At 39.8% G+C, this 24416-nt stretch overlaps 1 protein-coding gene and 1 long non-coding RNA gene across 2 annotated transcripts in view; one reads left to right on the plus strand and one right to left on the minus strand.

Annotated features, from left to right (window-relative positions):
* Positions 1-24416, plus strand: part of LOC124288486 (NPC intracellular cholesterol transporter 1-like) — a 60734-nt gene that overhangs the window by 9600 nt on the left and 26718 nt on the right. The window lies entirely within an intron of this gene.
* On the minus strand, positions 1250-19844 carry LOC124288491. Its single transcript, XR_006901466.1, has 3 exons — positions 19835-19844; positions 9353-9360; positions 1250-1320 (listed from the first exon to the last, which is right to left on the minus strand). It is a non-coding gene; the product is annotated as an uncharacterized LOC124288491 (long non-coding RNA).

Genomic DNA, 24416 nt, shown 5'->3' on the forward strand with positions numbered 1-24416 from the left:
TCCTAACTTCTTTCATCAGTAGTATGCCCCGCCGCATTGAAGCCTGCGTTGCTGCCCATGGTGACTTGACAAAATACTAACTGTTCACCTGTCTTTGAATCTGGAGTTATGTTCTGCTAATATTCACATTTAATACGTGAGTAATGAGTGAAAAAATTAAAAATTACAATCTTTAAATTCTCAATAATTTCTGGTTGTATTGTATTTTATTGCAATTTAACTACTTTCTAGAACTCTCCTTGTTACCTCGATTATTTTGCCATTTGTCCAAGTATATAATAACATTTATATTTTAAAAATAGATTGAAATCTATTCAATAATGAAACAATAATGAAAGTAACGAGAAAAATACTCGAAGTTTGGATGAAAATATTGAATATTTGAAATGACTCGCAAGTTATGCTAATAAAACGACATCACTATGCTTTCATGGGTAAGCTTATTTTAGATAACGTTAAGCAAACCGGAACCTTTCTACCAGGATAAGAAATATGTGCATCATATCGATGTGGCCACAAGTCAGAAACATGCAGATTGCATCAAACACATTGAAACAGCATCCTTTTTCAGGATTTTAGAAGGAATCTCCACCCATAACACAATGACTAAAATGCACACAGTACAGAATGACACGCAGCTGCTAGGTTGTTCGGGAAACGCTAACTCCGTCTCCTGTTACCAACTGTTTAATAAAACAAGAATAGGTCAGCAACATATCATGCTTGTCTGACTGTGGACATTTCCATCTAGAATAGGTACTCAGTATATCATGCTTGACGTTCTGTGGACATTTGTATCTAGAAAAGGTCACCAGCATATCATTCTTGTCTCACTGTGGACATTTGTATCTAGAATAGGTCCTCGGTATATCATTCTTTTCTCACTGTGGACATTTGTATCTAGAACAGGTCACCGGTATATCTTGCTTGACTCAGTGCGGACATTTGTATCTAGAATAGGTCACCAGTATATCATGCTTGTCTCACTGTGGATATTTGTATCTAGAATAGGTCCTCAGTATATCATGCTTAACTCTTTGTAGACATTTGTATCTAGAATAGGTGAACAGCATATGATGTTTGACTCAGTGTAGACATTTGTAGCTAAAATAGGTCCTCAGTATATCAGTCTTGACTTTCTGTGGGCATTTGTATCTGGAATAGGCCAACAGTATATCATGCTTGTCTCACTGTGAATATTTGTATCTAGAATAGGTCCTCAGTATATCATGCTTAACTCTTTGTAGATATTTGTATCTAGAATAGGTGAACAGCATATGATGTTTGACTCAGTGTAGACATTTGTATCTAGAATAGGTCCTCAGTATATCAGTCTTGACTTTCTGGGGGCATTGGAATAGGCCAACAGTATATCATGCTTGTCCCCCGCCCGTCATTATCTTATGTGTATTTATTCTTTTATATTTCAGTGGAACAGAAAATGATCAGTGTGTATATATATTAGGAAAGTTGCCTCTTCTCAAATGACTGGATTTCAAAGGCAGTGATACTCCAGGTACTCTGTATTTTGCATCCATCTGTTTTTGGTCTGATTCAACATGCATTCCATATCTTCTTGTTAATACTTCTTAACTAAAACTACGGTGCCGTTTTATTCTATTCCCTTCTCATGTCGCTATATGGTTGTGTTCCTTCACTTTCACTGACCGGTGGATATTATATCACAGTCAGTGAGTATGGTCGGACGCACCTGTTAACAGCAATTCAGTGATCATTCAGACTTGATATTGGAGGAAAGCCCGGAGTGAGTTAGTGAGTGGGCGAGTGAGGTTTTACGCCGCTTTTAGCAATATTTCAGCAATATCACGGCGGGGGACACCAGAAATTGGCTTCACACGTTGTACCCATGTGGGGAATAGAGCCTGGGTCTTCAGCGTGAAGAGCAAACGCTTTGACCACTAGGCTATCCTATCCCTCCCCAAAGAAAATCCCTAAGTATTGCAGGTCTAAGACGAGTACAACTTTGGTGAAATCAGCCACGATTGTGGTGCTGACAACCCTTTAAACGTCATGATGGCAACTTTGGTATTCGAACCCACGATGATCTGTTTCTGTCATGAGAAAAGACGAATATGAAATTTCGTTTTGGGCACGTCCTGAAATTACAACTTGTGCACCCAATGTGCATTTTAGATGTACTAGTGGTCAAGCTATACATCAATTTTACTTGTCTTATAGCTAAAATACATGGAATTATCATGAAACGGCCCTCCCATTATCAGAAATTTGCGGGCCGCTGCAAATAATATTGGACCGCTCAACCTTAACGACGGGCCACTATCAGTTCTGTTGTCAAGTGACGTCATAGTGGGTGCGTGGGCTTACGGTTCATTCGACATTAATTGGCTTTCGACTGGCAGATATTCTGGGTCAAACAAGTCAAAGCAACCCGAATTCCCCCTTTAAATAGCGGTAATATTGGCTTTCTTGTTGGTGCTAACCTTAACAATTGCACTATTAAGGCTGTTGATGGACCAAAACAGAACACTGACATAGTTTGGCATGTTGTAGGCTATGGTATTGTCAAAGTCCAAGGTCGAATATCGTCACTTTCTGTTGTGACGTCACTTAAATTGTTCGATGACGTAATTGAATTCGGGCAGTCAACTCCGTCAGAAGTTGATTTGGGTAAGCTTACAGTCAAATTTCTTCATTGTTTCCTTTTTCTTTTCAACACAAATTCTATGTATTTTAGCAATAATAACGGTAATGCTGCTATTTTTGAGGGCATTATCATTTGCAGAAGCCCTCGGTCTTTTTCAACTGCCCTCCTTCGTCGGGCAGTTAATGGAAGATCTCGGGGCTTCTGCATATGATAATGCCCTCAAAAATAGCATTACCCTTATATTAACAACATGTCCGAACTCGTGGCTTCACATAGCGAAACATGACTGCAAACAGTAGTACCTATTATGTCGTTTCCCATTTATCAAACCATGACTGGGTTACTCAGTCTATTTCCAGACATATTACAGATAGCAGACTTGGGTCAGGTAACGACTGCAGCTGATTGTTCTCAGGACACAGATGAACGCAATGTCGGCTTAAGATACACTAAATATTCAGATATTAATGTATGATATGGCCTTCTGTCGAGTAGATGTTCTTCAGTTACTTTTATGCCGATTTGAATAATATTCCAGTGAATGCGGGATCCAAGTGGGATTCGAACTCGAAATTTCGAAACGCTTCAACCGCTTCCACCATGCAGTAAGCAGACCGTGGAGTTGATGGGGTAGTCTATGCTGGCTAGAACGTGTCGTTGTCCACTACATCGTTGATCCGAGGTGGTTTTCCGATAATGTTTCGCGGTCTTAGTATCCCTTCATCTTAAAATGGATGGAATATGAAAACTCAATTCCGCACAACCAAATCTTCTATGATGTGACATACAGTGAAATGTGGTTCATATGTAACACGTATGTGTGTGGCGGCTGGTAGTAGCATGGATAGAAATGACATCAACTGCCCTTGTTTTATCCTCTTAATTAAGTACCATATTTTAAAGTCTTTTTGGTATGCCGTGGCCAGAACATCGAACCCTTGCCCTTTCTGACCCCCGGGCAGTCAGATCTACTGGACAACGGGTGTGTTGTGAAATGAAAAGATGTACACTGTGCAACACCTGCTTGTGTTTGACTGAGAACTCATATATATAGTTACATGTCAACGTGATAAGGTGGTCAAGGGCAGAGAGATAAGATATGATCATTTAGGAACAATATTTTAATCATAAACTCGAACGACTTAACTGCGATTAGCGATTCGGAACGTTTGTGTGTATCAGGGAGCGGTAATCAACATTGTCGTTTGTGGGCATAACGTTTTGTAGGAAGTTACGATCACCTTTGCGCTACGATCGCTGCGTAAAATGGGGTCCTGATTAGGAGACGGGAACCGAATGTGAACACTCATCGTTGAAATCCTGTCCTATCATACGGTAGACTTCACCTTACTAGTCATATGTTGTAATGAGTTGGATACCACCTTACATTCACAATAACAACAGAGTACTACAATGTTGGCATAGGCATTGTATAAGCTTGAAATATAAACTTCTAATACAAAATGGCGTATATACGCACGCTCACACACACACAAAGACACACACGTGCACACACACACACACGTGCACAATGATTAAAGCGACAAACCATTCCAGCATCATCAGACATGAGACCGACTGACTACATGTCTTGTCTTCAATTTTCAGTAAGATGCTATCTGCGAGAAAGTACATCATATCACTTGTTTGCTTAAGTTTCGGGCGATATCTGAAATGTAATCACCGCGTTTAGTGTCAAATGCTCATAGGATTTGTGAATAACGTTTTCCACCGAATTTGTCAAAACCAGTTACAATATCAACTGCTATCAACTATAGTACTTTAGTTTGTAATATCGAGTCACATATCACACAAGGAAGTAGGGAAATGTATGTATTCAACCAAGGTTTTCATTCAAAAGCATCTTGGATCTGGAATAAAGTTTTATGCCACTTTCACTATAAGTCCAGGCATTTCAGTATGAGGAACGCCAAGACTAAGAATACAATATTTATAAATCCCGATTCCTTTGCATGAGGAAGTCGACCAACAGGGAAGGAAACACACCCAGTGTCTGTTATATAATGATATGATAGAAGTTCAAAACCCATTTCATTGTCAATACTTCTCCATTTTGAAGTACACTCTAATAGACTAGTAGTCATCCATCTGTAATGGTTGAACGTAGTTCAGGAAAATATCCTGCACCTTCTAATAAGTACGGAATACATTGGGGAAATGAAGAGAGAATGTGTGCCCAGATGTAACGATGGACTGAACTGACAACTGCAAAGACATCAAAAACGGTGAATATGAACTGTCCTCATTCAGCAATAACCCAGTAAACATAACTAATGTAATCTCGTAAATATGAACTTTCCTCATTCAGCAATAACCCAGTAAACATAACAAATGTAATCTCGTAAATATGAACTTTCCTCATTCAGCAATAACCCAGTAAACATAACTAATGTAATCTCGTAAATATGAACTTTCCTCATTCAGCAATAACCCAGTAAACATAACTAATGTAATCTCGTAAATATGAACTTTCCTCATTCAGCAATGAGCCAGTAAATATAACCTTGTAAATATGAACTTTCCTCATTCAGCAATGAGCCAGTAAATATATTCTTGTAAATATGAACTTTCCTCATTTAGCAATAAGCCAGTAAATATAATCTTGTAAACATGAACTTTACACATTCAGCAATGAGCCAGTAAATATAACCTTGTAAATATGAACTTTCCTCATTCAGCAATGAGCCAGTAAATATAATCTTGTAAACATAAACTTTCCATATTCAGCAATGAGAAAGTAAATATAACCTTGTAAACATGAACTTTCCTCATTCAGCAATAGGCTAGTAAATATAGGGGCGGTGGGGTAGTCTAGTGGTTAAAGCGTTGGCTCGTCACGCCGAAGACCCGGGTTCGAATCCCCACATGGGTACAACGTGTGAAGCCCATTTCTGGTGTCCCCCGCAGTGATGTTGCTGGAATATTGCTAAAAGCGGCGTAAAATGAGCCAGTAAAAATAATCTTGTAAATTTGAACTTTCCTCAATCACCAATGAGTAAGTATATATAACCTTGTAAATATGAACTTTCCTCATTCAGCAATAGGGCAGCTACTATGAAATTCTGTAAATATGAACTTTCCTTATTCTGCAATGAGTCAGTAAATATAATCTTGTGAATATGAACTTTCCTCATTCAGCAATGAGCCATTAAATATAACCTTTTAAACTTGAACTGTCCTCATTCAGCAATATGCAAGTAAACCAATTGCAAACCTTCTAAATATGAACTTCCTCATTCAGCAATAAGCAAGTAAATATAATCTTGTGAATATCAAGTTTCTTAATTTAGCAATGAGCCAATAAATATAATCTTGTGACTATGAACTTTCCTCAATCAACAATAAGCCAGTAAATATAATCTTGTAAATATGAACTTTCCTTATTCAGCAACAGGCCAGTAAATATAATGTCCTGAGTATGAACTTCCTCATTTAGCAATAAGCCAGTAAATATAATCTTGTAAACATGAACTTTCCTCATTCAGCTATAGGCCAGTAAATATATTCTTCTAAATATGAACTTTCCTCATTCAACAATGAGCCAGTAAATACAATCTTGCAAATATGAACTTTCCTCATTCAATAATTATCCAGTAAATATAATCTTGTCAATATGAACTTTCCTCTATCGGCAATGAGCCAGTAAATATAACCTTGTAAACAGGAACTTTCCTCTTTCAGCAATAGGGCAGCAACTATATAATTGTGTAAGTATTAACTTTCCGTATTCAGCAATGAACCAGTAAATACAACCTTGTGAACATGAACTTTCCTCATTCAGCAATGAGCCATTAAATATAATCTTTTAAACATGAACTTTCCTCATTCAGTAATAGGCCAGTAAATAAAATGTTCTAAATATGAACTTCCTCATGCAACAATAAGCCAGTAAATATAATCCTGTGAATATGAACTTTTGTAATTTAGCAATAGGCCAGCAAATATAATCTTGTAAATATGAACTTTCCTAATTCAGCAATAGGCCATCAAATATAATCTTGTAAACATGAACTTTCCTCATTTAGGAATAAGCCAGTAAATGCAATATTGTAAATATGATCTTTCCTCATTCAACAGTGAGTAAGTAAATGTCAACCTGTAAATATGATCTTTCCTCATTCAGCAATGAGCAATTAAGTATAATCTTGTAAATATGAACTTTCCTCATTCAGCAATGAGCCAGTAAATATAATCTTGCAAATATAATCTTTCCTCAATCAGCAATGAGTCAATAAATATAATCTTGTAAATATGAACTTTGCTCAATCAGCAATGAGCCGCCAGCAAATATAATCTTGTAAATATAAACTTTCCTCATTCAGCAATAGGCTAGTAAATATAATATTGTAAAGATGAACTTTCTTCAATCAGCAATATGCCAGTGAACATAATCTTGTAAATATGATCTTTCCTAATTCAGCAATAGGTAAATGAATATAATCTTGTGAATATGAAGTTTCCTCATTCAGCAATAGGCTAGTTAATATAATCTTGTAAATATGAACTTTCCTCAATCAGCAATAAGCCAGTAAACATAATCTTGTAAATATTATCTTTCCTCATTCAGCAATAGGCCAGTAAATATAATCTTCTAAATATGAACTTTCCTCAATCAGCAATGAGCGAGTAAATATAATCTTGTAAATATGAACTTTCCTCATTCAGCAATGAGCCAGGTGGTTATAAAACGGCAATTTAGTTCACCACTTTCTACAATGGCATTCAGTTTAGCATTCAATGGTTATAAGTTTAGAGTGAAATCAAGAAGAAATCATCGAGTTTTGAGTCGAGGGAGGAGAGAGACTGATGTGGAACCACTTCAGCTACAGTGAAGTGACGTTTCTTCAGTGACGACTTGCTGGCATACTTGCATTACTAAAACAGACTATAGCCTTAATCCACATTGTCCTAAGGATTAGTACGGTTCACTGATTTTAATCCCTAACAGAACACCTCGGTTGAGAGTTATCGTTCCAGTGGTAAGGCCCAGTATTTGGTTGGGTCCCCACGTAAATGCTGACTCTGAGTTAATGGCATAATGGTAAATGCTGACTCTGAGTTAATGGCATAATGGTAAATGCTGACTCTGAGTTAATGCCATAATGGTAAATGCTGACTCTGAGCTAATGGCATAATGGTAGATGCTGACTCTGAGCTAATGGCATAATGGTAGATGCTGAGTCTGAGCTAATGGCATAATGGTAAATGCTGACTCTGAGCTAATGGCATAATGGTAGATGCTGACTCTGAGCTAATGGCATAATGGTAAATGCTGACTCTGAGCTAATGGCATAATGGTAGATGCTGACTCTGAGCTAATGGCATAATGGTAAATGCTGACTCTGAGTTAATGCCATAGTGGTAAATGCTGACTCTGAGCTAATGGCATAATGGTAGATGCTGACTCTGAGATAATGCCATAATGGTAAATGCTGACTCTAAGCTAATGGCATAATGGTAAATGCTGACTCTGAGCTAATGGCATAATGAAAGCACGCTGACCACCATGCAAGAACAGTCAACATTTCTTACTAAGGATTCAGAGGGTCATGACCTAAATAGATGTTAATCAGAACAAAGCTAATTGTATTTACTGTTTCAGGTCATCATTGATGTCCAGAGGAGACGAACAGTTTTCCCATCGGTCATTCAGATGTTCCAGCAATCTCTGCACATGATGGAGAACGCCAGTTTCCAGAACGACCTTAAGACTTTCCATCGTGACTACGACGATCGTCACGCCCTCCAGGTTCTGCCCGTCATCTTGTGTCTTGCTGTTCTGATGGTGCTAGGCTTGTTGGGGAACTCGCTTGTCTGTTACGTGTACATTGCAAAGTTCAAACCAAGCCCCACCAATAGATATATAATAGCCCTGGCAATATTTGACCTTATCAACTGTGGCATATGCATACCTCATGAAATAGCTGACATGAGATATATATACACATTAGCACGATACGGCTTGTGCAAGGTCATGCTAGTAATCATGGAATTTGTATCGTATGCGTCTGGGTCCATTCTCCTAGCTGTAGCAGTGGACAGGTACAGGAGAATTTGCCGACCTTTTCAAAGACAGGCAACATGGTTAGATGCTAAAGTCACAATCGCTGTGTGTTCAGTCATGTCTTTGATTGTCGCCTTACCGGCTGCTATTATCTACGGTGTAAAGACAGTGACCACAAACAACATCCACATCAACGGTTCAGATTGTTCGATATCAGACGACTACAGAGGGACGCCATATCCAAGCATCTATAATGGTGCTCAGTTCTTCATTTTCGTGGCTGCTACACTATGCCTTCTTGTCCTCTACAGCCTAATATGGAGGCAGGCTGCTAGACGTAGGACATTCTTCAACAAGAACAGAACCAGGTAGAACCCAGAGCAGCAGTTACACACATCTATCGTGTCCTTTACTGTCCAGTCTCATGCTCCTGAAAACACGTGTGCAGCGTCAGAATCGAGCCCACCAACTGACGAACACCTTCGTCAAGGAGAGTCTGAAACAGATGAAGGAATGTGTTCCTCGAAAAGTACCTCTACTGCCTTGGAACCACCAGAAGATGTCCATGTTGCTAGCACGCTAAGTACACATTCATCGTCAAGAAACAACAAGAGGTCACACAAGACACTGTTTATGTTGTTTCTGATCACCCTTGTATTTGTACTGAGCTTTCTTCCTCATCTGTGTTTAATGGCGGCCACAACAGCCTCTAAGGAAACGTTTGCAGGCATTCAAGGAGCTGGGGCAGTGCTGTACAGTTTGTTCCTGAGGTCGTATTTCATCAATAGTGTCTCCAATCCGATCATATACGGCTTTGTAATCTGTATTTCAGACGGGAAGTTAGACTCCTGTGGAGAAAAGTTACATGTTATGCCACAGGTGCGGTATCTGAGGGCTCGTCACGCTAAAGATCCGGCTTCCATTCAACTCATGGGTATACTGTGTGAAGCCCATTTCGGGGGTCTTCCGCAGTGATATTACTAGAATATTACTAAAAGCATCGTAAAAACATACCCCCCTCTTAGTATCCGAAGATGCGGAATATGTGATTGTCGCAGTACACAGAATGTACATTAGAAAAATATAGTTGTTACCGTTTCTTGAATATCTTTTCAAACCAATATCATAACAGAACATCGTTGGTATTGGAGACCAATGGATCTGTTGCCGAGACTGTTGAAAAGGTCATTTGACCTCAGGATACACTATCTACTGGAGATGCTCCATATTACAATACGTGCTGCCAGTGAAACAGTTTGCTTTTCTCTCCTACAACCTGCATTTTTTATCTTGAAACTAACTGATGTGCAACTGAGAAGTGTCAGAACTTTCATACTTCTAGGACAATAATGCCTGATTGTTTGATGGAAGGTTGGATAATTGACTACAGACAAACCTGCAAAATGTAGGCAATGTGTTAATATGTAGGCCCTGTACGTAAGAAAAGTCAACGCAGTTGATTTTATGGAAAAGCCGATCATAGAAAACAAACTATCCTGGGATGACACGTGATGAGAAAGTGTCGGATCTCGCGGTCTGTATAGGCCCCTTGAAGTCTACTGAGGTCTTTGACATCAGAATATCGTGTATCCGCCACGTGCCTGGATGTCAGCCTCCACAACAGGGCAAATATTCCTCAGCACATGGTAATGCTCTCAAGCGACCATCCAATGACCTTGAATGACGTTCTAGCTGCATCTATACCCACTATCTGCGGTCTCATTCGAATGATTTGCTTGTTTGTTTGTTGTTTAACGTCGCACTCAGCAATATTCCAGCTATATAGCTGCAATCTGTAAATAATCGAGTCTGGACCAGAAAATCCAGTACTCAACAGCATAGGCATCAATCTATGCTATTGGGATACGATGTGTGAACCAAGTCAGCGAGCCTGACCACCAGATCCCTTTAGTCGCCTCTTACGACAAACATGGGTTGCTGAAGATCAATTATTCTAACCCGGATCATCACTGGTCAGTCCCAATGAAAGTCTTCTTCTGGCCATATTAACGTGTATGAATGACACAGAGGGCATATTTGATTTTATTCGCCCAGGCAGAGATATCAATGATATCAATGGGTAGCATGCTTGGTTTAAACATATTTATTCATTTAGTCATGATGGGATTAGTAAACAAGCATAAAAACATGCTTATATCAATGCCGCTCCCTAACAATGATACAATAGTATTAACAATAATGATAGTGACGTACACATGAGCTGGGTGCAAAACTTACTGTGAATCTACAAGGAACAATATTGACAATATAATGTGTTACAATTTGCAAACATACGTTGAAGGCAAATAAACTAGAAGCTGTTGTGATCTCAGTATAGCAGCAAGGCACGGCATGTACAATAAAACTAGGCTAGGTAAATTGCGAGAATCTCTGGGAAGATATGATATACTTATGTACCGGTTTTAGTAGTTCCAGATTTACCTGTTCTGATGAGCCCGAATGACCAAATAAGATTGATGGCAAGTTAAATCCTCTACTAGAGAAGTATGCATTTGATCTCATGTCGTTAAATATGGGACAGATGAGGAAGAAATGAAGCGCATCTTCGGTGTGATGCCCATAGTTACATTCAGGACTATCAGATATATATCTGGAAAACTTATCTCCATTTAGATCGCTACACCCAAGCCGAAGTCGGGAGTGGATTATCTGGCAAGATCTTGAACCATGGGAAAGATTAAAGTAGATTTCACTGGTGTTGTGTTCTTTTAGTTTGTTTTTGAATTCCCCAAGAGTATTGGCGTTTACGATATCTGGAGGGAGAGCGTTCGAGATGTTTACCGTGTCAGGGATAAATGAATTGGAGTACAAACTAGTTGGACAGAAGGTCCGAACAAACCCAAACATTCACACGAACGCACCACTTCAAAAGAGCTGGATAGCCGTGCGTGAACCACGTGCAGAATTGCGCAATAGCTTGCGACAGTGTACATTTGTCACTGAACTAGGCAGTTCGTTTTTGGTTTTCGATAGAGCAGCCACGCTGTCGGCGACTGTCTCTTTTTGTGCCAAATCAGGGCATAATAGAAAGAAGTCAAATAAGGACTTTCAATTGGACCATATGATGGTTTCGGTGGTCACATAAGGACCGTGTCGTGTTATGTCAAATTAGGACATATTGCTGTATATAGTGCCGTTGAAATATTTCGTTGGTTCATGTTTCTATAAGTAAACTTACAGTGAACTTTGAAAATTGTTGAGTTATTTTTAAGTCTTCCACTGCTGCGTAGCAAATGGTAGCAGAGCGTGGTTGTTGCGATACCATTCTTTGCTTTATCACACATAAGTGTGATTTCATTAGACATTGTGTTTTCAATGCTTAAGTTGCAGACATATCTCTACCTGAGTCTGATGGTATTTCAAACGTTGACAAACAGGATTATGAAACTAAAGTAAACAATCTTAAGCGGCAAAAAATGATAGTTAAGTCAGCTTTCACTAAGTCGAAAAATGCTTTGGAGAAGTTAATTGAACAAGAAGAGATTCCATCAAGAATGGAAGTTCGGGAAGCTATAGACAAATTAAGCAATTGCCAGCTTAAGGCTTTGGAAGTTATCGTGAACCTGTCAGAAATGTTGGAAACTGTTGGTGATAAACAAAAAATGTCTAAGGTCACTGAAGAAGGTGAACTGTTAGAAGAAATAGGTACTAAAGCTCAAGATGATGCACAAGATTATCTCAGGAATAGGACAAACAATACTACTTATCAAAAGTTAGTCACAGGTGAGTCAGGCATTCATGAACAAAACAATGAACCAGTTCACATGGTGAGGGACCACTCAGATAGTTATGATCATAGGGCACCTACACTTTCACATAGTTATGACATTGGTAAAGACATGTGGAAGCAGTTGAAACGAGTGTCCATACCTGTCTTTACTGGAGATGCCAAGTCATATGAAGCCTGGAAGGCTGCATTTATAGCATGTATAGACAAAGCACCTGCCACACCAGAATATAAATTGCTTCAGTTGCGCCAATATGTAAGTGATGATGCAATGAAGGTTATTCAAGACTTGGGTCATAGCGCTACAGCATATGGGGTAGCACTTGAAAGGTTGGAACGTAAATTTGGTGGCAAGAGACGTCATATTGCTCTCCAAATGGAAGAAATATCATCGTTCAGGCCAGTGCGACCTGGCAATGCAAAAGACTTTGAACAGTTTGCTGATATGTTGGATGTAGTTGTTGTAGACATGAGGGATTCTGACAGGTTTGAGGAGTTAGGTAATGGGTCTATGTATGTTCAACTCCTGAAGAAAATGACGGCATCCATGATTAGTCAGTACCAAAGATGGATTTTTGAAGCTCAACGACAGGAATCAGTTGAAGCGTTACGTGAATGGGTTTTCATGGAAGCAGAATTCCAGATTATTGCTTCGGAAACAATCCATGGGGTATCTGCTAAAGGAAAGACAACAATCCATAAATGTCCTAACAAGTTAGGGTCTTTCTTTGGCAATAAGCAGACTGAAAGAGACCACAGATGTCAGCTGTGTCATATGGACAACCATGACATTGTGACATGTAGAAAATTCAAAGCAATGACGGTTCAGAAGAGATGGGAAACTATCAAGCAGTTAAAGCTTTGCTTCCGTTGTTTTGGTTTCAATCACTTTGGAAAAACATGCAGACGCAATATCAAATGTGGTATTGACAACTGCCCTGCTTTGCATAATAAGTAACTCCATTCAAATAGAAATAACAGTATCCATGGCGTACCTTATGGCAACAAGGACAATAGACAGCAAGCACAGCAACTTGAGACAAGTAACAGTTATGAAGGTCAAGTTTCAAAGGTCACTACAATGTCGTCCACAAAACCTGATAAGTCTACACTTCTTTCACTTCGGACGGTACCTGTTGTTCTTAAAAACGGCCCAAACAGAATTGTTGTAAATGCATTGTTAGACGACGCAAGTACACAAACGTACATTAATGAAGATGTATCCTCACAATTGGGCTTAGTCGGTCAAGTACAAAATGTCTCTTTCAATGTTCTTAATGGACAAAGTAAGAAATTTCAGACCATGGCTGTTCACTTCGGTCTTGAAAGCATGGATGGGTCAGTTGATCGGACAATGTCTGCTTTAACTACCACTCGGGTCACCGGTCAAATGCAAGTTGTTGACTGGCAAAAGCATTCCAAGCGATGGTCGCATTTGCAGCATATTCAGTTCTCTAAGGTAAAAGCCCCTCACATTGTAGATTTACTGATAGGTATGGATTATCTTGAATTACATCGCTCTTATGAGGATGTTTCTGGTTCTGATGGGGAACCAATAGCGAGACTTACTCCCCTTGGGTGGACATGTGTGGGATGTGTTCCTGAACAATCAGGACTTCAGAGACTTTCAAGCACTTACTTTTCAAATGACAAGGAGATTGAACTTAACACTATGCTTCACAAGTTTTGGGAAGTAGAAGAGTTTCAGTCATCAGAACCCATCTTGACTAAGCAAGCTGAAGCGATTGTTTACATTGTGCAAAAATCTGTCACATATGACAATGGGCAATACGAGGTAGGCATACCTTGGAAAGCAGATTCAAAAAGTCTTCCTGACAATTACAACATGGCCTATAAACGTCTCTGTAATACAGAGAAAAAAGCTGTTGAAAGACGCAACCGTAGCTGAAGTTTATAATCAAACTATTTCAGACTACCTTGATAAGGGATATATTCGGATTGTCTCTGAAAATGAAGACACCTCTGCCAGTCAGTGGTTCTCACCACATTTTCCTGTGATACGACCAGACAGAAGTACAACCAAAGTCAGGGTTGTTTTTTGATGCTTCAGCCAAATGTCAGGGTACTTCGCTGAATGATATCATACACCAGGGTCCGAAACTTCAGGGCGACTTGTTTGAGATATTACTTAGATTCCGCAAACACCAAATAGCTTTGGTTTGTGACATTGCTGAAATGTATTTACAAATAGGAATTCCAGCCAAAGACTGTTCGTACTTTAGGTTCTTGTGGAGATCACTAAACCAATCCGAAATACCACAGATATATGAATTTCGGAGAATAGTCTTTGGCATGAATGCATCCCCTTTCCTGGCTCAATACATTTCTAGGGAAAATGCAAGGAGATTTGAGCATCTATTCCCAAAAGCTGCAGACACTGTTTGTAAATCCACTTACATGGATGATAGTATGGATTCTGTTCCAGAAGTGGATGATGGTATCGAATTGTACAAACAGCTTACTGCTTTGTGGGGAAAAGCTGGAATGCGATCCAGAAAATGGTTATCAAATTCTCCAGAGGTCCTCAAACACATACCTGTTGAAGATAGAGCATCTGAGGTCAACTTGGACAAGGATGAGTTACCATCAGCAAAAACATTAGGTCTTGTCTGGTTAGCTCAGAATGATGATTTCAGTTTTCGTAGTCCAATCATAGAAGAGGACTTGTCACTTACCAAGAGAGGCTTTCTCAGAGAGTTAGCCAAACTGTTTGATCCCCTTGGCTTTGTTGCTCCATTTCACATAAGAGCAAAGATCATCATGCAAAAACTGTGGTTGTCAGGCATTGACTGGGATGATGTGCTCGATCATGATGTGAAAAATGAAGCATCACAGTGGCTCACAGAGAGAAATCAGTTAGATGGATTACGATTTCCCAGATGTTTACAGGTGAAATCTGATATCAAAACAGCAAAAATGCATGTATTTGTTGATGCCTCTGAAGAAGCATATGGTGCAGTCTTATATTTTGTGAACACTTACCAAAACGGTGACAGTTCAAGTCATCTAGTAGCCGCTAAGAGTCGGGTTGCTCCTTTAAAGAGCGTGACCATTCCTCGGCTGGAGTTGATGGCAGCTGTTTTGGGAGTTCGGTTAATGTTGGCTGTTTCACGTGCCCTTGAAATCAGTACTTCCTGTTCAGTACTGTGGACTGATAGTCTAAATGTATTATGTTGGATCAAGAACCACAGTCGTTACTTTAAGTCATTTGTAGCCAACCGCGTTGCATTCATTCAGGAGCACACTGATACTTCTCAGTGGAAGCAAGTTCCTTCAGAGTTAAATGCAGCAGATATTCTCACCAGAGGAACATCAGTTCAAAAACTGTCCTCTGCATCTTGGATGCATGGACCAGAATTTCTGTTATGTGCTGAAAACAAATGGCCAGAACAAAAAGTGCATGTCAAAATATCACACAACTCTGAACTGAAAAACAAATCTGTATCGCTCGTGACAATCTCAGATTCAGTTTGGTTATTGGAACCTACTAGGTTTTCAGACTGGAAAAGGTATACACGCATTACTGCATGGGTGTACAGATTTCTCAGCAATGCCTCTGTTAAATCAGCTGAAAGAAAGAAGGGTTGCTTAACCACAGAAGAAATTGCTGATGCTGAAAAACGCATCATTTGTAATGCACAGATGCATTCTCTGAGGAATATTTGGCAATAGCAAATAGAAAACCCATTTCCAAAGGTAGCAAACTCATTAATCTTCATCCTGTTCTGGATGATGATGGTCTGCTTAGGTCTGATGGCAGACTCAAACATGCAGAGTATTTGCCGTTCCAAACAAAGTTCCCAATCATTTTGCCTAGAAAACACTGGGTGACTAAGTTGATTGTTAAAAAAACATCATGAGGACGGCAATCATGTTATTGGTACAAATCACATGCTTGCTGTCTTGTCATCTCGTTTTTGGATAATTGCTGGTCGTGAGGAGATCCGCGAATGGGAACGGGAATGTTCACATTGTCGCCGACAAAAGGCAAAACCAACAGCTCAAATAATGGCGCCACTGCCAAAGATGCGTTTGAGGTACTCGCTTAGAGCTTTTGAGCAGACAGGTGTTGACTATGCTGGGCCATTTCTTACGATTCAGGGACGTGGAAAGTCGAGGCAAAAACGCTATTTGTGCCTCTTCACTTGCTTAGCAACAAGAGCAGTACATTTGGAGATGTCGTATGCATTGGACAGTGACTCCTTTCTGAATGCGTTCTACAGGATGGCTAGTAGACGAGGGTTACCCAAAGAAATTCTTTCAGATAATGGCACAAATTTCATTGGCGCTGCAAATGAACTGAAACAGCTTGTTGCTCAACTGGATACAGACAAAGTTAAGTCATCATTGGCCAATAGAGGGGTGATCTGGAAGTTAAATCCTCCTCATGCTCCCAACTTCGGTGGAGTGTTTGAGTCAATGATTAAGGCTGCCAAGCGAGCTATATATGCCATTCTGGGATCTGGAGATATAACAGATGAGGAGCTGGTGACAGCGTTTGTTGGTGCTGAAGGTCTAATAAACTCCCGCCCTTTGACATATCAAAGTGCTCACCCACATGATGACGTGCCTTTGACACCAAACCATTTTTTACATGGTCAAAGTGGGGGGATATTTGCTCCGGATTCTGTGGATGTCACGGCTTACAGTCCGATGAAGAGGTGGAGAAGAGTACAGGAACTTGTGCGTCATGTCTGGAGGCGCTGGATGAAGGAGTGGTTGCCATCATTACAGACAAGAAGGAAATGGTTTTCACCCAACCGTGATCTACAAGTGGATGACGTGGTTACCATTATATCACCAGAGGCACCTCGAGGAAGTTGGAAGCTTGGGATCATCACAAGAACATATCCAGGAACAGATGGCCACGTGAGAGTTGTGGACATTAAAACAGACAAAGCCATAGTTACTAGACCAGTTACAAAAGTATGTCCTTTGGAATGGAGACATGGAACAAAGCAGACAACAGGATGGAACAGAACAGACAACAGGATGGAACAGAACAGACAACAGGATGGAACAGAACAGACAACAGGATGGAACAGAACAGACAACAGGATAGAAAACAGGGGATCGAAAAGAGAAGAGGACTGAATAGAGAAGAGGAACAGAAAGGACAATATTGTATGTATATTAGACATTTCATTGACATTCACAGGAACATGTGTGCGTTTCAAGGATTTGATTTCATGTGAAAATGTGTGATTTTTAATTTCAGAGAGGACTCATGGTGTTTCTTTTCAGAATGAGTGTGAACTTTGAACTGACATTTTTTTTATTTTTCAGGTTCAGAACATGTGAAATGTGAATATTTGTTGTTTGAATTACATTGTAATGAATGTTGTAGAATTATGATAGACACGAAGTTATCATAGTGGGGGGAATGGACAGAAGGTCCGAACAAACCCAAACATTCGCACGAACGCACCACTTCAAAAGAGCTGGATAGCCGTGCGTGAACCACGTGCAGAATTGCGCAATAGCTTGCGACAGTGTACATTTGTCACTGAACTAGGCAGTTCGTTTTTGTTTTTCGATAGAGCAGCCACGCTGTCGGCGACTGTCTCTTTTTGTGCCAAATCAGGGCATAATAGTAAGAAGTCAAATAAGGACTTTCAATTGGACCATATGATGGTTTCGGTGGTCACATAAGGACCGTGTCGTGTTATGTCAAATTAGGACATATTGCTATATATAGTGCCGTTGAAATATTTCGTTGGTTCATGTTTCTATAAGTAAACTTACAGTGAACTTTGAAAATTGTTGAGTTATTTTTAAGTCTTCCACTGCTGCGTAACACTAGTATTTCATTTAATATTTTGTAGGTCAGAATTATTTCTCAAATTATATCCACTTACAGACGATACTTTTTCTGGAACTAAACTAGACAAATAATCTGGAACTAGTTTGTTAACCATTTTATAATATGTATAATTTTTGACGGCGTCTTCTATTTTCAAGTGAAGAAATATTTGTCTCAGAATATAGTTTATTATGACTTGTGCCGCGAACAGCTCCGCAGATAGTTCTGATAGCGTCTAGATGTAATTTCTCTAGAAGAAGCGTCTGCTCTTTAGTGCAATTATCCCATTCATGACACGCGTAGTCGAATATTGGTAAAATAAATTATTTGTACATTGTTAGCAGCGTTTTCCTGTTGAATATTTAAAACTTCTTAGGCAGTTTATCATTGGACTGACGTTTTTATGACGTTTTCGATTTGACTATGCCACATACATTCTTGTTGAAGTACTATCCCAAAATTCCCAAATGTTTGTGAGATGTGACGTCATTTATGTTAGTGTTATCTAGGGGTGGGTATTGCAGAGAATTTTCATATTGCGATATATTGCGATGCGGAAGCGTATATTGCGATATTTATTGCAATATATTGCAAGGATTATTTTTTAACAAAAACTTCTTATAATCGAGTTAATGCTTGATTATAAAGCAAAAACACAACAAAATCACTATGATTGATTAACCTTTTATAGAAACTTTTAATCATGACAAAATAAAAATGTAAGTAACATTTGGCACTAATGAAACAGGGAAAAGAACAATTACAAAAACGGAAATATCCGAAGATTTCCGAGTGTTACGAAGTTTTTCGAATGCATGTCAAAATACTGGTCTTCTATCAGCGTATCGCAATACGTATCGTTTTCATGTCTGAACAGGTAAATACCGGTAAACCGGTTATATTGCGCAGCCCTAGTGCTATCCATCGATACGACTGGTTTGATATTCTGAAAGTGTTTTCGGGTTATTTGAATAGAGACCGTTTTATTTGGATTAAAATCAACTTGCCATTTTTTAGCCCAGTCTGATATTGCAGATAAATCATTATTCAGACATTGTGCTGCTACATTCGGATCGTTTATTACTACATAGAGCGAAGTGTCATCAGCAAACAGACGTATCACTGTCAATGTCATCGACAATATCGTTGATATAAACTAAAAATAATAGCGGTCCTAAGACGGAACCTTGTGGGACGACAGCTGTAACTGGTTTTAAATTGGAACTGAAGCCGTTGATTACGACACGCTGTCTTCTATCTTCGAGGTAACTTTTAAACCATAAAAGTAGTTTGCCACAAATACCGTAAGCTTTCAATTTCTGAATGATTCCTCTGTGCCATACTTTATAGAATGCTTTGCTTATGTCGCAAAAAACTTCTCTTATTCCCTTCCCTTTATGTAATTCTTTAGCAATATAATCATAAAGGTAAGTCAATTGGTAGGACGTGAATCTCCAGGGGTAAACCCGGACTGAAGATTTGTTAGTAAGTTATTGTCTCTGAGATAATTAAATAGATATTTGAAAACACATTTTTCAAATAGTTTGGTTAAACAACTAGTTAGTGCTACAGGTCTGTAGTTGTTACATTCGTTTATATTACCTAGCATACATAGCATGCTTCACATGGATGTGGGCTGCGTTTTGGCAACACTTTCAAACTGAAATCTCGTGTTTTATTATCTGAAATGTGCTACTAACAATGGTATCGTTGACACGTCATCATCAGCGCCAGCTACATCACTATGATGAAATATATACGGGAGTGTTTAATTAAGTTCCATGCGAATGTCGCCACTATGGTGTTCAAAACAATTTCAATTCGTTCTCCACCTTTTTTTCATACCTTTTTTGAAGTTGGCGAATTTCTTTCGTAGACCTACAATGTTTTCAACTGAAAAACAAAAGAAAGTATACAGAGTTGTTTGGTGTTTTAAAATTTAAAATTACATGAATTTGTGTTAGCATCTTGGCTACCAATGTTCACGATTGGCGAAAACGGAAAATATTAGAAGCCATCAACATAAGGAGATTAAACCCAGAGATTAACAGAGATCAAGGTGTATACCTCCCTAGTGCCTGAAACATCACAAAAGCCGCACCATACCCACCTCTATTGTCACTTAATCAGTTGTACATCACCCTGCTGTGTTCACATTTCCTTATCCCCATTGTTTGTGTCAACTGGCTTTACCTTATCTTAATTATCATTGTTTTTATAACTTCTTTTTGATCTTGCCTCAATGATTGAGGTATATACATGTACATCTCTGACCGCCTCCGTGGTGTAGTGGTTAGAGCGTCCGCCCGGAGAGCGGAAGGTCGCGGGTTCGATCCCCGACCGTGTCATACCAAAAGACGTTAAATTATGGTACTTGGTCCCTGCCTGGCGCTCGGCATTAATGGGTACAACAAGGACTGGTCGGCTCGGAGTCAGTATAATGTGTCTGAGTGGGGTATTCATGCTTCCCTGCGGCATGGTATCTCAGTGAGCTGGCACTATAAAACCAGCTTGTGTCTGGACTGGTACAAGCAGCCGCACATACACATACACACGCATGCACGTCGTCATATGAGCGAAATATTCTCAACCACCACGTAAAACCCAATTTCACCTCACCTCACATGTACATATCTGGCTTCCGGCAAATCTAATCGTCACCTAATTAGCTGTACATCACTCTACTGTATTCACATCCCTTTATCCTCACTATTTGTATTGGTGTCACTGGCGTTACCTTATCTCAAATATCATTGTTGTTTTAACTGCTTTTACACCGGTACGCTGTGATTGATTGTATATACATGTATATATGTCATGGATATATATCATCAATCCTATCATGTGCTGATAAATATGACCCTTTATCATCAAGAGGTATCTCCTTGACAAATTCAAGCTATAAACTGTACTGTTCGGTGCTGAATACAAGACTGTACAAGTATACAGAAACCAGGGACTGCATAGCTGAGGAGCAGAACGGTTTCAGGAGGGGCAGGTCCACAGTAGAACATATACTGAGTCAAAAAAAGAAACTTCACATTCTTTCTTCAGGGCACTATAAAAGAACAAGAGATGGTAAGATGGTTAAATTGTTATTATTTCATTGCTGAGATCTGTGTGATGTACTCGATACACTGACAGTGCCATAATCAGTTCCATTAGGCTACACCGCCGTTCCAAAACATGGGTATACAGAATGTCAAGTCACAAGAATAAAAATGCGAAATGTCTCAGTTCAATATCGTGTATGGCCGCCCCGCGCATTCACCACTGCCAAACACCGTCTCCTCATCGACTGCCTGATGCTTGTGAACACGTGGTTGGGGATTCTGCGCCATTGCTCTTGCAAGGCAGCGCCAAGTTCCTGCAAATTCTGAGGTTGGTTCCTAAGACCACGAAGCCTTCTCCCAAGTGCATTCCAAACGTGCTCTATTGGATTAAGGTCAGGGGACCTCGATGGCCAGTCCATGACGTTGATTCCAGCGTTTTTTAAGGAAATTTCGTGTCAACATCGCTGTATGCGGCCGAGCATTATCATGCTGGAACTGTAGACCTGGGCCATGAGTCGCCATGAAAGGAACGAGTTCAGGGGTGAGCACCTGGTCGCGGTAAGCAGCAGCTGTGAGGTTTCCACGGATGACCAGAAGTCGGGAACGGTTGTTCCCACAGAAAGCACCCCACGCCATGCAACTTCCGCCAACGAATCTGTCGACTTCCTGTACACAACATTGGGCATACCGTTCTCCAGACTCTATGCCTGCCGTCCGCGAATCTGAGGGTAAACCTGGATTCATCGCTAAAGACGACTCGATTCCAGTCTCTCTGGGTCCATCGGAGGTGACGTTGGGCCCACGGCAGACGTTGACGTTGATGAAACGGCGTCAATATTGGCCCACGATATGGACGTCGAGAATGGAGATTGGCAGCCCGCAACCGATTTCGAATGGTCTGTGAGGACAGTCGACCTCTAAACATCTCGAAAGATAGGGATCCCATTTCGGATACATAGATGTATCATCAGAGAAAAATTATTCATTATTTTCAAATTACATTTTGTGAAGTTTCTTTTTTGACTCAGTATATATCATCACTCACATCCACAGTGGAAACTCGGAAATCTTTAAAGAAATCGACGTTTTTAGCATTCATCGATTTTAGAAAGGCTTATGATAATATTGATAGGTCTATATTGTGGAGAAAACTGTCTGATCTTGGAATCTTTGGAAAGACGTATGAAGCTATTATCTCCCTTTACAAGAGTGTGAAGAGTTGTGTCAGAATAAATGGACATATGACTGAATGGTTTAACGTCAAGTGGGGGCTTAAACAAGGATGCCTTCTCTCCCCTCTGCTATTCAACGTCTACGTCAATGATTTGATAACTACCATAAAGAGTTTCAATATGTGAAGTTTATTGACGAAACACTGACTGTGCCAGCTTATGCAGACAATCTGGTCCTGTTAGCTGAAGATGAAGCGGAAAAGTACTTTTAGACATTTTACACAACTGGTGTGAGAACAATTTCATGACTGTAAACTCGGATAAATCAAAAGTTCTACACTGTAGACCTGTAAATATGCCAAGAACGACTTGTGTTTTTCAGTGTGGTCCTACGTCACTAGAGCTAACGGACAGTTACTGTTATTTAGGCCTATTGATAACAGAACACTTAGACTACGCAAGGATGGCCAAGCTTGTAGCTAGTTCGTCTGGTCGAGCGCTGGGTCTACTGATTTCTAAATTCAAGTCCATGGGCGGTATGCACTACACCACATACAGGAAACTCTTTGACGCCATGGTCTGGTCGACAGTTGACTACGGAGCAGCGATTTTGGGGACCTCAAACTCTACATACGTGTTATAGGGACTAATTCAGGACAGCCATCGTCCAAATATTTAAAAAGTCCAAAACTATGTACTCAAGACATGTGAGACTTTATTGTAATATATATATCACGCTAAGCTGTAGTTTTAATCACTATTGTACATCCTTATCACTACCGCATTGTAAATTGACTTGTCTGCCCATTAATTATTGTATAAGACATTTATAACCTTCATTGGTAATCCCCCTTGGCCGTGTCTGCCATCACATCAACTGGTCAAGGAAGTGCTATTGTCTTTCTGTCTGTCCATTGATGAGTCGTCGCCTGTCCATTGTTGTCAAAAACTGTATATATACTTAGTATGCTCACATCTAGACAGTGAAGGAGTACGAGTTCGGTATTCCGACTGTCTGTTGGGACGACCACGAGCAGGATAATGCCGCTCGTAGGAAACGCCCTGTGGTTGAGCAGGTACTCCGCTCACCTCGCTCATGTCTTGTGTATTTGTTTGTCATGTACTAAAGACGTTTGAACTCAACTATGCCTTCGTCTTCATCAACGCACACTTCATCTTAATTATGAGCTAATTCCCCAGTCGACGCGTAACCACGCGTTGACATACGCAACGACTATACAAAACAGAGCTATGAAATTCCATATGGGAGTGCGGAAATCTACCCCCAACGCTGCAGTGACAGGCGACATGGGATGGACACCTACACCAGTGAAACTCTGGGGCTCTCTCATGAGAATGTACACTAGACTTACTTGCTTAAACCCAGACAGACTAACTTATAAGATTTTTAACTGGACAAAACAGATGGCTTCAAGAAAAAAAAAACCTGGACAAAGCGCTTACACCTACAACTGTCATCACTAGACTTGACTGATTTGACAGAAGTTGATAATGGATTACGGAGGAAGGAAATTGTGCACACAGTCCAGGAAGCAGTACACGAAAAATGTTTTAATGAATGGAAAAAGAAAATAGATTGTCCGACTGGTCGAGATGACAAGGGAGGTAATAAACTTCGACTATACAGAGCCTTTAAGATAGACTATGGAGCAGAGCATTATGCTACAGAACACATACCACGAGGACACAGAAGAGCGTTAGCTATGTCCAAATGCAGAGTTGCCCCCTTACTAATAGAAACTGGACGTTTTAATAATATGCCTGTGGATGAGAGGATGTGTTTTAATTGTTTGACCGTGTTGAAGATGAACTACATGTACTTTTATTATGTCCTTTATATCAGTCTATCACAAAATGTTTGCTGGATAAGTGCCAATTTCTAGACAGTAACTTTATAAATTTTACAGATGTGGAAAAGTGTTTGTTTATAATGTCTAGTCCTTGTTT

This window comes from Haliotis rubra, unplaced genomic scaffold, assembly GCF_003918875.1.
Source record: "Haliotis rubra isolate DU_JTF1 unplaced genomic scaffold, ASM391887v1 Scf419, whole genome shotgun sequence".
NCBI lineage: Eukaryota > Metazoa > Mollusca > Gastropoda > Lepetellida > Haliotidae > Haliotis > Haliotis rubra.